Genomic DNA, 13,158 nt, shown 5'->3' on the forward strand with positions numbered 1-13,158 from the left:
AGTACATTCGCAAATCTTCGATTAGTAGGAGTTATTATTGGTCCTTCTGCTCTGTCTTGTGTTGGTCCCCTTGAGTTATAAATATGAGTTATTGACGACTTACCAACCCATTCTACTAAGTGTCATTACCATCTAGACCACCTTCGATCCATTTTTCTACGCTGTCGAAATTATAACATTCATCTTAATCCACATAAGTGTGTATTTTGCGTTGAATCTATTCACCTTCTGGGTTTTGTTGTGTCTCGAGAAGGCATCCGAACTGTTCCTCTAAAAGTTGAGGCTCATGTCGAGAAACTTGCCTTGGAAGCCATCCATGTTGTTCAAAGCTTTAATCATTATATTCTTTTACAAAAAACCATGGTGATTTCTGGCTTCAACCCCATGACTTATATTTTCACCCATCAATTACTTGGGGGAAAATACTCTAAATGGATTTGCATCCTACAAGACTTTGATTTGAAATTTACTGCCGCCAAATCAAAGAAATCACTTGTTTTTGTCGAATTTCTTTGTGCCCTTCCTTCCACAAATAATTCCACCGATTTTATTTAGAAGATTCCTTATGAAACTTTGTTTCTCATTGGCTCTGTCGACCTGTGGTATGGTTATGCCATCATTTATATTCATACCCATACCTTCTGATATGATTTGTATCAATCCGACTGATGCCGCATTCGGCATCAGTCTCAACCCTATCGGATTCTTGGTAATACATTATACCAATTAGGTGTTTAATTTGTTCTTCACAGATGTCTAACACTTGAATAGGTTGAACGAATATTGAATGACTACCTCTCTATGGCATGTGGTGGTCGCTTGTCAGGATATGCCACTTCACAGAAAATCTTCTAAGCTGATTATTTCTGGCCTTCCATTTTTAAGTATTGTATTGTAGTTGTTCACAAATTCCATGAATGTCAAACCTAAAACCACAAATAGTGCTTCCCACTAGCACCCTTACACCCAGTGATTACTATTGGCCCATTTGATATATGGGGCATAGACTTCATGACATGTAACCCTCGCTCAGCTGGGGGGCATACCTATATTATCATCGTCGTCGACTACATCACTAAATGGGTCAGGACGATGCTGACATATAATGCTAACGTTATCACTGCTGCTCAGTTCCTATTCAACCATGTCATAGCCATTTTTGGTGTCCCTCAAGCCATTGTCATTGACCATGGATCACCGTTTCATCAGTACATGATGGCAGAGCTGACTACTCAATTGGGCCTTCACCATGATAGCTCGACTGCTTACTGTCCATAGGCCAATGGGCAAGTTGAAGCAGTTCATAAAGTGTTGGTTAGTATGCTCCAACGCACCATTGGGAAGCATGAAAAGGATTGGAACCTTATTCTTTTCTTAGCTCTTTGGGCTTACCAAACTTTAGCTAAGAGAACCACTCAATTTACTCCATTTGAGATGGTTTATGGTTTAGAGGTAATGCTCCCGATTGAATGCTAACTCCCTTCATTAAAACTAGCTATTGAACTTCTTCTTAATACCTAGTCTAAAGAGAAGTGGTTACTCTATATTGAGAGGCTTGATGAGACCTGTTGTATTGCTACGAATTGAATCCAAAAAGAAACGTGTCAAAGCTAATTTTGATCAAACAGTTTCTCCACGCACTTTTGTTGAAGGTGACCTGGTCCTCCTTTATGATCAAGACAATGATAAGTTTGGAGCATGAAAGTTCGAACTGATGTGGCATGGGTCATATATTGTAAAACATGCCTTACAAAAGGGTGCCTATGAGATATTTGATTATGAAGAAAATGGATTGTCATAGCCCCGCAACAGTTGTATTTGAAAAAGTGTTACGTGTGAAATTCATGTGATTACTTTTTGTACATTCATGTGTGAATTCATTTGTGTGTGCTTTTGATTTATGGTGTGCTTGTTTGATTTGGAAACATGTTTTTATGCTTACCTTGTCTTCGACTTGGTTTGCAGTTGTTGTCAAATAATTACATTAGTTTTGTTGATAGTGCTTGTCATAGCACAAAGAACTTGTATTCTCTATCTTGGGCACTCTTTTCCCCTAATGGCAAGTTGGCTGATTTATAAGATATTTTTCTGGGATAGACAACTAATAACATTGTTGAATACAATGTAGTGATTTAACTATTGTCAGAAGCAGTTTCTCTTGGCATTAGAGATTTTCTATTAAGTTAGATTCATAACTCATTGTGTTACGATTAAACAATCATTACTCAACAAGAAATCCACAAATTTTTTGTATGTATCTACGTGTTCGATTACTGGAAATAAATTTTGATTTTATCACATATCAACACAATTCACGTAATTTGAATAGATTAACAGATGCATTAGAAAATTATGTTCGTAATAGACATTTGTGTCATTTATAAAGTAACCATATCATCATGGTACATGGACACATAAGTAGAAAATAAAACATGTGTGTGTGTGTATATATATATATATATATATATATATAGATATATATATATATATATATATATATATATATATATATATATATATATATATATATATATATATATTGCGTCTGTTGGAGTAATTACATCAATATCTCCAAATATGAAGTGTTCCAAGACACATGGCTTTCAAAGCCTTCAACACGTGCGAAAAACAGTAGAAAGGCTATACGCCCACATGATGCTCGTGATAAAATAAGACTGCTCTAATTGCTTAGACTAATAATCGACATAGTCTTGTGGATACTCCCACTGTGTGCCTCTCGTATCGCAGTGGCACCTCATCTATGGTGGCATATTTTGGAAGCCCTTGGGTGATCACATGTAGATTACGCTCCATCTCTACGAAAGGGTCCTCTCCTTCCTCATAACCAGCATCTACTATCCGTTGGGCTACTCATCGTGGTATCGATGGCATGCTAGGCAATATTTTTGGTCCAACATCTGCACATGTATCACAAGTTAAGTCTCAGCTACATTGTCACAAAAGAATTCATAAAACTTGAAGAAATCCAAAAAGAAAAAACAAGTTTTACCTAGTCCATTGGGAGATATGGATCCCATCTTAAATCCATCCCAACATAAGAATAGTCATGCATGACAAGTAATTGGTGATGTAGCCAAATGAAAAAATATGGAGGGAAATGCATCTTTTGTCCCCCTCCTCCTCGGGGCATGAGTTCGTTCCATTGGACTAACCTCAGATCTTGTGGGGAGGATCTTCTACCTCCGCCCACTGATACCAATATAATGGCACACACTCTAAAAATAAAGTAGGTAGTATTGAACCAAAACCAAATTATTTCGAGTTTCGTCACTTACCCTTTGTTACGTGCGATTTCATATTTTCCACTAATCCCCCACACGAGTTGAATACTGTTGGAGTAAGATAATCTACTACATATTGGAATTTTGATTTTTAAGTCTCATGTAGAGCTTGCATCCTAGATATGCAAGATATGGTGTATAGGATCATTCTTAAGGGAATATTGTTGATTGTTTCTATCTCTACCTCCAAACTGGTTGTCATCTCAGCACCTAGGAAATGCCTCCTGACTAGAATACTGGTACTCTCACCTCCTAGATGAGATTCGAAGAGTTGGATTCTTTCTCCTCTTCTTGAAAATCACGTGAGGAAGTAAATGTCTATTTCTTCCAATTCCAACTCGTGGTCTTTAATTATGAATATTTCCCAATAAGCATCCTGTAAACTAATCAAGTAAGGCAACAATTCCATTTTAGCTCTTAGTCCCATAGTCCCAAAGAACTTTAGCAATCCACAGTTCCTCAAAGAATTTATACATTCTGGAACTTGGGCTACCTGATGGTCTTCTTCTTCTTGGCCTATTTCTTTCCGTTCTAGGACTACGTTGGCCAAAATCTCCTGCAAAACATCATTAAACATAAGTTAAATTCTTTTTCATGGATCAAAACTCAAACATTTTTCTTCAAAAGAGAGATTTCCTTCAGAAAATTCCACCTTAGCATCATTGCGTCTATTTTTAATTAACACATGATGATACTGCGTGGGCCTTTAGGCTTGGAGGCGATCATCATAGGTTCGATGAGAAAACCTGCGATGATCACCCCAACTATTAAAAATATAAATCCATCCCTCTCGCAAGCAAAAATCTGATGAAAGTTCATTAAAATATAATGAATTGCAAGAGAAAAGGTAGAGCTCTTACCTGCTGCAAATGGTTCGAGGAATGATGCTCTCGATCTCCCAGACTGATTGCCTAAAAATCGAGGAAAATAGGGCAAAAATACACTCTCAAAGTTACTTCAGTGAAATGGTAAAATTGCTTTTACTTATGGTCTATTTATAAGTTTTAATTTCATTTTTGCCATTATTTTACTAATAGTTTATTATTTTTCCTTAATATCAGTGATGGGTGATTCGCTTTGTGCAGTTATAGCTACTTTTGGTGGATACAGTTGGTGGATACATTGATTGTTTTTTACAAATTCAATAAGTTTTGTTTTATCTCTTTTTAAGAGTCATTAAAAACAAACGAAAAATGAACCCCTTTGGAGTCATCTTTAAGCTCTTTTTTGACTCGAGAAACATCAAAATATCATCGAGTACCTGTCTTTCCAAACTTGTTAAATTAAAGGAATTGATGTTGTATCAATATACGTTTACCCCTTTTTCGTGCTGATATTGATTATTTATGAAAAGAGTACACCTTGTTCGACATGGTTAAGAGGTTCTCTCGAATATTGTTTTCTACCTTCTTGGATTCGAGAGACAAATTATGAAAATGGATAGGATGAAGTTTTCTTTTTCGTCTCTTTTCCAAACTCTCCAAATGTGAAAAAGATACCGAGTTATTCTTCCATCGGACTCATTAAAAAACCTTATGGCAAAAGACTCATTAAAACTTAATAGGATGGATTCATTCAAAGAGTGAACTTATATGACAAGCATATGCTATCCACTTCAAGCCTGTGATAAAAAATAATGGGGTACTCACTAGAAACAGTGGGGAAAAATGAAAGTAAAACATGTCTTGTATAAGCAGCATGTCGCTCTTTAACATGACACTCTTATGCTTCTCATGTTGGGTTTGAGATATCCTCATTCAATCACTTGTCCTCTCGGGTTTGGGTGATCTATTTTACCTCTCATCTGACTTTTCCATTCCATCATCATGACCCTTAGTCTTATGATTGAGTCAAATGTTGCCTCACTCCAAAATTGTGTCGTCGATGTTCAAGAGAAGCCCTATATGCAGTTTATTACCTATACATTGCCTGATCTTTTTTTATAGTCTTGGCTCCTATTCATTTCATTCCATTTTACTCCTCGTTTCATGTCGATGATGGGGGACTCATCATGGCACTCCTTCGATGGGTGACTTCCTGTCGACTTTAGCACATTATCCAGGAAGATGAGTTAGAGACCTTATTTCAGTACCTTAGATCTCACATGCCTCAATGACAAGTTATTTTCATCCGACGACAGGTTTTCATCATTTTCTTTCGATCGGGTGATTCCACAAGTGTTCAACTTTAGCATCATTTTTCACATTCACGATTATAGTTTCATACCTTGAGGGCCATTATCATTGGTGGTGGTTTCTCTCATGCTTGTTAGCGCTCCACATCATTGGCCGGTAACCAGGTACATTTCTAGCATGTTCGACTTTGACACATTCATTCACATGTTAAAATTCATACTTTAATTAGGTTGGGATGGAATGCAAGACCCTGAGTTTTTTCTAATATGAATCAGGATGCGTAGAGTTATGTTCATGATTGTACACATCTTTCTTCTATATGGATGGTTGTGACTATACCGTGGGACTTTATATTTTTTACGATCCTTCTATACTAGGTGGCTGCGTCCATTCCTTGGATCTTAGATTTATAGATGATACTTCTTATTCAGATGGTTTCGCCCATGCCGCGAATCTTTTCTATATGGATCGTTGTATCCATATTATGGATTCATGTTTTGATATTATATATATATATATATATATATATATATATATATATATATATATATATATATATATATATATATATATATATATATATATATATCTATATATATATATATCTATATATATATATATATATATATATATATATATATATATATATATATATATATATATATATATGTATATGTATATATGTATATATGCGTCCTTGATTTGTAGGTCTCTTGACAGTTGTTTTTCTTGTCCTTGCAAAATCTCATAAAACATCTCATCCATCACTCCCAGTTCTGCCTTCATGCTTTCAGGGGCATTTGTTACACAGTGTTTTTTCACAACTCTTGCACTGCCCTGTGACATACCCTAAAGTGCCTAAAACACAACCATCATACAATGTACTCATCCGATATACAACTCATATCCTCCCTATTGCTTTGATTGGGAAATGCCTTGAGCTTCCCTTGAAGGGAATGGCTCGCAATCCCTATTTTTTTTTTTGTAAGCTAGTGTGGGTCCTTTTCTATTATATGCAACTAAGATTAATATATGCAAGCACAAGAAGTCCTCAACCCACCCCGAAGGGAAACGGGGTCTGTTGGGCCTCCAAAAAGTGACAGTGTCAACCACAGCACAAGTCTAAGTCATATATTTTACTCTTTCAATCGACAACACTATAAACTTATCGCCTCTACCAGTTCAGCAAGTTTCCAAAAATTTTGCTTCTCCAGTGTCTACCATAAAATTCATTTGTAAAACAGAGCATAGAAAAATTTTAATCTACCTTAGAAGGAGAATGATTTTCTCCTTCTAAATCAATCCATGAACCTGCAATAAGGAGACACCCATAGAAAATAACCCCTTACGTGTTGCATTCTCCTTTTTTCTAGTCCAAGACCATTTGTCTAAAAGGACTCTTTCAAATTCAGCATCTGAAAGTTTGGGCAACTGCTTGTCGTCAAGTGAGAAATATACCATTTATGAGCCTCATCTTTGAAATTAAGCCACACTGAATCCTTCCAATTTTTTTCCCATACCGACTTAGTTTTCTCTATGTACTCTTCAATAGTAGGACCATTATCTTTTCCTGTAAAACATAGAACCGCCATGAAGAGGGTTTTGAAAAAAATTCACTTACTTGGCAAAAATTTGAAATGGCCACAAATTCTGTCAATATTGCTTAGAATCCCTATTATGACCTATTTTTGGAAATGGAACAACCATTCTGCATCTTCCCATGTGGTAGAAATCCCGATCCAGACACTGGAATTGTCGATCCATGCTGCAACTGTCCCACCGTCACAAACAAATTCCTGAAAATAGATGATTTTAAGTCAGCGATATCTCCCTTATCCGGACTCCGATTCGACTGATTGTTTTTTTGAAATCGGGTATTTTTTCACGAAGAATCCAGATCGACAATTAGATTTTTTAGATCTTGCACCAGGACATCCATATCTGCACCGCAAACTCACTGTCCCAAAAAATTGTCTACAACACCACTGAGTTTTAGATCAGTGATATCTCCTTCATTCGGACTCCGATTCAGCCTTTTGTTTTTTGAAATCGGGTACTTTTTCACAAATAATCCAGATCTGCAATTAGATTTTGCAAATTTTGCACCAGAACACCTAGATCTGTGCTGCAAACTCGTTGCCCGAAAAATTGTCTGCAACACCACCGATTTTTAGATCAGCGATATCTCCCTCATCCGGACTCTGATTCGGCCGATTTTTTTTTTGAAATCGGGTATTTTTTCACATAGAATCTAGATCTACAATTATATTTTGTGAATTTTTCACTAGAACTTCCAGATCTACGCCGCAAACTCGCTGCCCCAAGAAATTGTCTACAACACCACTGATTTTTAGATCAGCGATATCTCCCTCATCCGGACTCTGATTCTACTGATTTTGTTTTTGAAATTGGGTGTTTTTTCACAAATAATCTAGATCTACAATTAGCTTTTACATATTTTTCCCCAAAACGTAAAGATCTAATCTGCAAACTCACCGCCCCAGAAAATTCCTGCAACAAATTAAAAAAAAAAATCTCCTCTTTTGCCCAAGAAAGTGCTCTGATACCACTTGTTATAGATCTGATATGAAAATATAAGACAATACAAATAAACCCAAGAAATAACAAGATCTGAATATAGATAGAAATGATTCACTTTATTGATCAAACCCTTAAGGTAGGGCACCACCTTATATTCACTCCTTAGGGAAGGAGAACACTCCACAAGCCATATGCATGTTCATACAATAATCCTTCATATCCCTCAATGTGGAGTCTCTAGCCTCTTTATAGGCCTCATACATATAATACCATGGGTCATTACCATGGTTCCCTCAATACCATCTATCTAATACCATGGGCCCATTATATTATTACTAACTACTTGTGGTCACTTACATAATATGGGTTAACCACCTTATTTATTACTATGGCCCATCCCATTATTACATTATTCCCTTGGGTACCTCCCTTTGTACCCCATGTTATCCTCCCTAGGTATATATCAAAATGATACAAGGAAGCTCTGGCCTCTGTAGTTCTGAGCCAAGGTTCATGGCATAATGCAACAAAAACAAAATTAAGGCTGCTCAGAAGTGCGAAACAGGTCCAATCCAAAATAAATTTGATGCCCACACAGGGGAAACCAACATATGGACATGGTGCAATATTCTATTGAATTCATTTTCAAGACTAACTATTTTGCTCAAAAATTCAAAAGTAAACCCATAGACTTGGTTGCCGATAACCTGAAACCTGAAGATGCATGGTGAATTAGCTGTCATTTGGTGTTGACGGGTGTTCTTTGATAATTAGACACCTGTAGGCTTTGGGGTCGTCCTTGTCTTTCGACAGTGTGCTCGTGTCATCCTTTGCCAGAAGTTCTCAGTTTTTCTCTGCTGCAGAAGGCTTGCCCTGAGCATTATCGCTCTTCTCCATTTAGCGAGTGGGGCATCCTTCATCGTTGGAAGGCTCCTCTTGAAAGGTAACTGTAATGGTAGCCTTGATGAGTGGTCGATTCAAAGACAAATGGTAAATGAATTGGGCAGAATGGTTGGATTTCTGAGAGCTGGAAGGGATATTAGTAACTGGAATGGAGGTTTACACAAGCTGGGAGTGGACAATGCAAGTGCAGCCTCTGCCACTTCAAGTATCAGGATAATGAGCTAAGACATAATTTGACGAGGGGGAAGAGGAGTCCGAGAATGTTGAGGGCAGAGAATGGGGGAGTCTCCCTCTGCTGCTACCCCTCCTGCTACGCATTTCTCAGCTCAGTCTAGGCATGATGGCGTGGGAATGAAGAGACTACCTGTGAGAGGTCAGCACTGAGCGGAGCTCTAAGGTAGAAGGCTTAAAAGGCTCAAAATCGAAAGTCAGGTTGTAGATCAAGCTATGAGAGTAATGGTTGCCCTTTCCAAAGTCTATGTAGTAGAGAATATTGCATCGCTTGCCTATTGCAGTGTGTGTGCTCGGCTCCACTACGGCCAGGGGGCACTTACAGCTTAGAGGTGGAGGAGTAGAAAGAGAGGAAGTGGGTCGAATGTTAATGGAGGGCTCTGTGATGCAGATCTGAGGTGGGATGGCACTGGTGAATTGGCTTGGGTGTCACATTGAATGGAATTTATTGCTGTTGTGAGACGTTTTATTGTTCTATGTGTGATGCTACAGGTGGCCATGTAGATATGCCATTTGTCATCCCATGCCGTTGCCATCAGGTCACTCTTTGTGTACACTCGCATCGAGGATAAATATGTTAAATATAACTAATATTAATATGATGAGATCCAAAAGTAAGATGGTTTGTAATTAATGTGATCAATTTTAATGTGTCAATATGTCAAATATTAATTTGATAAGTTACTTATCTTTTATATCTAGACTTCTATTTTTATTAAGTACATAAGCTCTAGATTTTTAGTGCTTAATGTTCATTTCCTCATTCCTTTGTTTGGTTAACTAAAATTTGTTGACTAAGTTTACCTATAGACTTTATATTTGTCAGAGCCTTCTAATGAAGCATGTCTATGCAAAGGTTTATTCACATGAAACTGGAAAAGTCTGTTATCACATAGGTTTTTCCCAAAAGTTGTAAGAAAGGGAATACTGCTGAGGTAACCATAGACCAATCTTTTAGATACAGAATCTAGCCAATCTGTATCCATAGAGGGCTCTCCCTTTATGATTTAGCTTTTTTTTTAAAAGGTATTCGGATATTTATGAAGTTCAAGGGTTTTGTTTTGAGTTTTGGTGGTGAGATCCAATAGAACAGTGAAGTAAGACATAATAGTTCAGTCCATTGCGCTATGGAGTTAATGAAGATGACTTTCTGGATTTCGTTTCTTAACAGAGGATGGCTTCAGAGAGCAAGGTAGTCAAACAGAGAACAAATAAAAGGCTTGAAGGAGAAGGAATGGGCTCAAATGAGTGAAGGGAAATTGAGAATCCTTCAACATATTGAAAGAGGGAAAATGAATGATTACTGATAAGGAGTAGTTAAGAATTATTTACCAAATAATCAACATGAAAGAATCAGGAAATAGGAGCAATTAAGAATTCATTGTTTATTATAATTCTGAAGAAAACACAAAGAATAATAAAGACTGAATACAGAGTACAGTCACACAAATCCTGCATTAACCATTTTCTTTATCATTTAGACTATGAAACGTGGATGATATAATAAACCAAAAAAATATAAAACACAAGATATAGGGGACTTATTGATCCGGAGGTTGATTCAAGAATTCTGTGACATGTCCTCTGCTTCAATTATTCATCCAGTAAGCCAAACAATAGTTGGTTCCAACAGCTTTATATTCCAAAATATTCAGTATTACAGCAGAGTCTAGGAAATTCACACACCACAGACTTTCCAATCCTCTCATGGAGGGGGTATTTACAAAACAAAATATGTACAATCAATATCTCGTAACAGTTGAGAGATAATATCTAGTTTTAACCTAAAATAATTTACAAGCAACATAGAAGCGTCTCGAGAAAGATAACTGATGTTGTGCTGGAGGCAGGTCTTTATGGTTCATCTTGCAGCTGTCTTCTGATGTAGGTTTTCGTCGGCTGTCTGTATTAATTGATGCATTAATTCTGATCTGATAGTCTTCAATTCTTATCTGTTGTCTTTAATTATGCTCTAATACACTTTAATGCTCCTTTGATACTCTTTGACTTGTTTTAGTGGCGATCAGATACACTTTAATGCTCATCTGATCCTATTTAACTGTGATTTGACTCCTGTTCACCGTTGTCTGATGTTCTGGTAAAACAAAACTGTGAACGTGTCTTCAAACTGCTTTTCTCTGGAAATTCATATATCTGATGTTTCATTGGTTAGGGTAACAAAATATCCCTGTATATCTCTGTTTTCTTTTTTCTGTGAGCTCAGAAGTCCCTCGGTTTGGTTTCTTTTGTGTTTGTAGAGGAAGAAGCTATAAAATGGCCGGTCGGCAGAGTCTGCGAGCTCGTTGATAGAGCTTTTTCTGGTCAGGTAGTGGAAATGCAACCTCAAACGACTTTATTCTGTAAGATAGCGTGGGGCGCTATATGAAAAAAAGTAACAAAATGACCTTTTCCCTTTTTATTTGACAAACGAAGCTTTGGCGGGAAACTTTAATTTGACTGGGAGGATGATGCTAGTGGGAGTACAGGACAGATGACGTGGCAGCGACGGGTCGATGACGTTAGCGAGGGGTTACAACAGAGGATGATGTCAGCAGGAGGACGGTGGTAAGCGATTTTTCCTGCACCACTTTTAGGGTTGGGCGGTTTCGGGCGGGGAGGGACCGAGCATGGCAAGAGCGTGACGCGTGGCAAGAGTACGGCGGCAAAACCACTGGTTCCCGCGAGTTAAACAACAGTGATTAGGGGGGTCAAGAAATGGATGCGGATAGTCAGATGGTCAGGGATTGATTAGATGGCAGACACACTATGGAGATGGCGGAGAGTTTAAGTAGCGGGCTCGACGCAATAAACCAAGGTTTTTAATGGTATCGGGCGTGATTTTATTGGTTGGTTTAGTTATTAATCAATGAGGGGTTAATTAATTCTTTGATCACACGGTGGGGAGGTTATTAATAGGTTCCAAATAAATCTATTAATCCCTTGCTTTATATAGTGACTATGGTTATAGTTAACCGGGGGGTAGGAATATTAATATTTGGGGATTTTTAATATATTTTTATATATAATAGGGGATTGGGAAATACTGTATGGGAGTTATATAATAGTGTTAAGAGCTAATATGAAATAATAAATGAAAGCGACATCGCTAAGTCATTTGGTTTAAAACTTAGGCTTTAAAAGGGAAACATGGTTTTATATGAGAAATATGACTATTCCCTAAGTAAAACATATTTTTACTTAGGAAATCACTTTGAAACGGAATGAGTGGTTCAAGGATATTAAGCAGATCTTAATACCTTTTGGGGGAAAATTAGCAAATGATTAGGGAAAAGTATGAAGGGGAGTTAGTTATGTAATCTACCTCGCTTGAGCTGCATCAAAAATATATGTCCAAGCTCTTTAGAAAGTAAGTATTGCTCCCTTGCAATGCTTGAATGATGAATGGCCCTTTCCACAGGAAGTCAAACTTCCCATGTTTTCCTTTGTCTTCTCTCCTAGAATCCGATCTTAGAACTTTGTCTCCAAGGTAGAAGTCTTTTTCTTTGGCCCTTTTATCAAATATTTTCTTGAGTTTTTCTTCTAACACTTGGGATCTTTGGTGCACTTCGTCTCTGGTCCGCTGCAAATGGATGGTCTAATTTATTATTCTCTGAATGTCATTTGGTTCCACCTGATCTTCTTGCAGTTATTTCATCATAGGAAGTCCTAAAGATGAAAGAAACACAACCTCCATGCCATAAACTAGCTCATAAGGGCTAGTTCCAATAGATCTCTTTGTAGTAATTTCATCTGCCCATAATGCATTTATGAGTTTCTTGTGCTAGTTTTTCTTGTTCTCTTCCAATAATTTCTTAATAATATTGATTAGGATATTATTGGAGGATTCAGCTAGACCATTACCTTGAGGGTAATAGGCTGTGGAATGGTCTAAGGTGATATGGTATTTGCCGCAGAAATTTATCAGTTTCTTGGCCTTGAAGGCAGCAGCATTAGCGGTTATGATCTTTCTAGGACAGCCAAATCTAGACAAGATGTTGGTTTCTAAGAATCCTATAATCACTATATCATTGTCTTTTCTAGAAGGA

This window comes from Pinus tabuliformis, chromosome 1_1 (genome assembly GCF_031772625.1).
Source record: "Pinus tabuliformis cultivar Carrire ecotype Pingquan chromosome 1_1, CPIR1, whole genome shotgun sequence".
NCBI lineage: Eukaryota > Viridiplantae > Streptophyta > Pinopsida > Pinales > Pinaceae > Pinus > Pinus tabuliformis.